Genomic DNA, 4,708 nt, shown 5'->3' on the forward strand with positions numbered 1-4,708 from the left:
AATCATCAAATGATAAATTGAAAGATATCCAAATGGGACCTACTCAGACTGTTTGCTAAATACTTCAAATATTGAATAGGGGGAAATTTATTTTTCAATATAAAATCATTCATATAACTTCCTTGCCCTTAGAAACATAAGCATCACCTAACACTGATCTAATTCCAAGATTTTCCACATTAAAATAGAGTGGCTCTACAGATAAGCAACTGAACATGTTTCAGTAATGAATGGTATTCTTTTTTAAAATTAACAAGTACACACAAGATATGGTGAAGGCCATAACCAAATGATAGCTACATGTTATCTCTAAAAAGGGGTCTCAAGTTCCAATCCTGAGTTACCAAACACAACCAAAAGAAAAAAGGAGTTTGACATGATGTAGCTGCAATATGCCTAAGCACTGAAGTAGAGCCGCTCAAACAGAACAAAGAACATAACAATATTTAAGCAATGTATAATTCTGTCACATCAATATAAACCCGATGCTGAAACTCGCATATGCAGCTTAGTCAATTTGTTGGAAGAAAAAGGCTAGCAAGGACCAATCATATGTGGAACTACAAGGGCATCTATCTATTCAATTGTATTATTCCAATAAGCAACTAAGAAATGTATTTCTTTGCATAGCTCACATAGGTCTAACGAAGCAGCAAATACTAATAGTTGCTAAAAGGGTCGGTTGCCTAAATATGCCACGCTCACCCTCGTCTGGTGGGTGCTGTATGGCTATCAAGACATACGGCCGACATAATTTGTGGAACCCCAATAGGGTTGGCTCGCTTGGCCAACCCTCTACTGAAAGAAAAAAGAAATACTAATAGTTGCTTATTTAATTTTCACACATTAAAAACTTATCAGAATAACTTTCAAAAAAAAAAAACTTATCAGAAACCCTTGCAACACCTACTTTTTCCCTTCTTCCATTTATTCTTTGATTTTTAATACTGTTTGAAACAAATATAACAACTAACGAAATTTATATTTTGATAGTAATTCTTATCAATTGAAGTGGGTAGGCAACCATAAACCCAAAAAAAAAAATATTTTCTGCCCTTATTATCATCTACCAAAGAAAAAGTGAAGTTTCCAATAATTGAAGTGGTTATGATACAGTGAGGAAGAGAACATGATAGAAAATCGAATAAGACAAAGAAACAGAACCCACAGATAAGCTCCCATTACATTCAAGTGGATCCCACGTTTGATGAAAGGGTAATTACATTGTATTCAACAAGAAACTTTTGAGATTTAATTGGGAACAATCTTAATAGCCATAAATCAACATCCTTTTCAATAGTTTTAGAGATGTGCCCTCCAGTAACAGAACAAACCAAAAAAGATGAAAGGGTACATAAAATAGAACCATTATAACAAACCCAGCTTTACTCCAATTGGGTTGCAGCTAATCTTCCTAACAATGTTAAATCTTAACAGAAAAAAAAATCTTAGAAAGGTGAAACTTTTCCAGCTTCGTTTTACACTTAAATAATATAAACAATTGAACTTAACAACAAAAACAACAGCCCAGATTAATAATACAGAAACTACATGAACAACATGAAAAAGCTGATATAAAGGTGAAATTAAGAAACAAGAAAAGAAAAAGGGGTCAAATCATATCACAGCTTAAGCTAACTTAACTACCCATTTAATTTAACATAACGCGTTATATACTAGTAGTATAGGAGAGAAGTGGCGCACCAAATACTAGAAGTTGAAGTTTGAACGCCGCAAAAAACGAACAAGAGAGGACTCAAAGCTAAACAAACGCGTGAGGATTCAGGAACAATACCCAAAAAAACAAAAAATTGTTGTTTAATGGAGAGTCAAAGGCTTGAAGGAAAACAAAAAGAATATGGTTTTTAATGGTGTGATAAGATTTGGATGTTTCGATGGTAGGAAGGTTTTGGGGTTCAGACTTATTAAACTGAAATGATTAAATGGAGAAGGGCGTTAATGGAGGTACAAGGCTTCGGAAGATGGAAAAAAAAAATTGACGTGGTTTCGTTTCAGACAATGAAGAAACAGAGACTTTCCATATTTCAAGGAAGAGAACCTGAAGAAGAAAGAGAGAGAGAGGTGTGAGGCGTTGGGCTGCTAGCCACTTGGTTTTTATTTGTTTGAGTTTGACTTGCCATCTGTTTTTTAAGGTTCAGAGTACAGCGAGAAGAATCCTTCGGTTCTTCACGATGAGCCACGGGAAAACGTAAATAAATACTTACAATCAAGATAATAATCGTAATCATGATTTAATAATATTACAATTATAATTAAGATTAGATCATAATTTAATTCATTTAATTTGTAATGAATACAAATATGATAATTATGTTAACGTATTTAAATTTTGATTATTTTAATTTTAAAGTTACGTCATATAATGTCATTTAAAAATATATTCTACTTCTCTATAGTATAGTAGTACTTCAATAATTAAAAAAATTAAAATCAACGGTGGAAACATGAGAAACCCAAATCACCCATTGACCACAGCTCATTTCATTAATATATCATATCTTTTTTTTGGTTTATTGTCATGAGTCATAACCCATTAACTAAGTAAACTTAAAATATATAAAAGAAAATGAAGGTAATTAAATTAAATAGTAAATGATTAAACAACATTAAAGTGAAACCCTTTAAAGATTTAATTTATTAGTTAATGTATGATTTTTTTCTCAAAGATTAAAATTTTTTTTTTGAAATATAAAATAAAAAAATAAAATCAAAATGAAAGATTGGATTAGTATTAATGGAGGAAGTTAAGACGAGACTTCCCCAAAACAATAATGCATTTTCAGGTGGCTATCTATGATCAGTCAAAAAAAATGAGCACAAAATCAAAGTAGTTTCCAATCCTGTAACGACACACTCAAGGGAGATTAAGAGTGCCTAATCACTAACCAATCAACAACATGATTTTGCATCATTGCTTAAATGCAACTTACTCCACCACTCACCGCTCACATCTTGACTAGTTCTTAACTAGTTACCTAATCCATCATCCTTACTTTAAAAGATAGTTCCTTTATAAAGGATTTTTTTTTGTTAATTTACTTGTTCATTAAAAAATTTTAATATGATTATTTATTTTTATTTTATTTTATTTTAAAATATTAATAATTTATAATTTCAATATTAATATTATTATTTTATTTCACTCTTTATTCCTTATTTTTAAAATATTAAAACATTAATAGTTAAACATTTAATTTAATTTTAAAATTGAAATATTTTTTTTATAATTTGTAATTAAAACTTTAAAAAATTTTATTTTAAATTTATTTTGATTTTTTTTTTTTGCTCTTTCTTTTCTATTGATAGGTCATCGTAATGGAGTGTTGATTGTCAGTAAAATTATTTCGAGAACCATACACAATTTTCAAAAGAAGTTAGAAATAAAGGGTATAGCACGAAATGATTGTTGCAAGTACTATTGGTATTAACTTGCACCCTGAGGCAGAGGGTCATATTGTTCTAAGGGGCCACGATCATTTCAAAATTTTTGAAATTTTTATTTATTATATAAATTTTTTAATACTCTTCAAAATAATTTTTATTTAATAATTAATATAATAAATAAATAATAAAATAACTTCATAAAACCTAATCAAATTTACCATAATATTTAAGTTTATTCATATATCTTTCTCCCTCTCTTTCTTTTTTTATTTCTTTTCTCTTTTGCTTTTTCATTTTTACATTACTCTCTCCAATATAACTCACTACTAAAACACATTTCATTCTTTAAAAATAGTTATGAGCTTGTGAGTTTTGTTAAGAGGAGGTAAAATTTTCTTTTAATTTTTTCATTTTATTTATAGTATTTAATTATTTATATATTTAACATTGTGTAAAATTTTGCATATTATATTTAACTATTTATATTCTATGCATTATATTTTATAAATCCAAAACACATTGTCAAGCATAATTTTTCTGGAAGTTTTTCTTTTTTTATTCTATTTGATTTACATATTATTTAAAATTATTATTTATTATGAATCTTTTAATTGTTATTTAAATGATAAGTTTTGAAAAATTTTAGATTTTATTCCTCTTCATCTTTGAACTTTCAACAAAAATTGACTAACTTTGTCTCTGCTAATTGCACCACACCACCTCACCACATCAAATGTGTTGAACATATACCAAAATGTACAAGGAGAAAAAAATATTAAAGAAACCATAGACTAAATTGAATCCATGTGTATTAATTCATGATATTGAGAAATATGATGAGCACCCTACCTTTAGATAATATACCATGGGGTACTATATTTGTTAATTCTTTATGGTTGTTGTGGTATTGGAGGAATTTTAGTTTTTTTTTTATGTGGAGTTTATTACTACTTGGCAACAGATACAGACAAAATCAATAGCGAGATATGCCTAATCACTAACATGAAAGATAATGTGATTTTGTTGGACGGTTAAAATAATTAATTATTTATAAATTTCTTTATGAATAATCAAAGACTAGAATATTTAATATGTTTTTGAAAAAATTTGTTTTATTGGAAGTTTTGATCAACTAATTATTTATAAATAATAATATTGTAAATTCTTTCTTTTTGAATAATCAAATAGTAGGATATATTATATTTTTATAAAAAATTTTGTTTTCTTTTTCATAATTCTCTCCCCCACAGCCACAGCCTTGGTAGCCCAAGGCCCACGCTCACACTGACACAGAAAGAAAAAA

At 28.4% G+C, this 4,708-nt stretch overlaps 1 protein-coding gene and 1 non-coding gene across 2 annotated transcripts in view; one reads left to right on the forward strand and one right to left on the reverse strand.

Moving 5' to 3' along the window:
• LOC110416674 (camphor resistance CrcB family protein) overlaps positions 1-2,113 on the reverse strand; it is a 6,521-nt gene extending 4,408 nt beyond the window's left edge. Inside the window, exon 1 of the mRNA XM_021428717.2 lies at positions 1,705-2,113. The gene's annotated coding sequence lies outside the window, so the exon portion shown is untranslated. The remainder of the gene's footprint in view (positions 1-1,704) is intronic.
• Positions 671-799, forward strand: LOC149527183 (U11 spliceosomal RNA). The gene has a single exon (XR_016351291.1). It is a non-coding gene; the product is annotated as a U11 spliceosomal RNA (small nuclear RNA).
• Positions 2,114-4,708: the final 2,595 nt, after the last annotated feature.

The sequence above is a fragment of the Theobroma umbraticum genome, unplaced genomic scaffold (assembly GCF_002168275.2).
Source record: "Theobroma umbraticum cultivar Fairchild unplaced genomic scaffold, ASM216827v3 scaffold_51.0, whole genome shotgun sequence".
Lineage (NCBI taxonomy): Eukaryota > Viridiplantae > Streptophyta > Magnoliopsida > Malvales > Malvaceae > Theobroma > Theobroma umbraticum.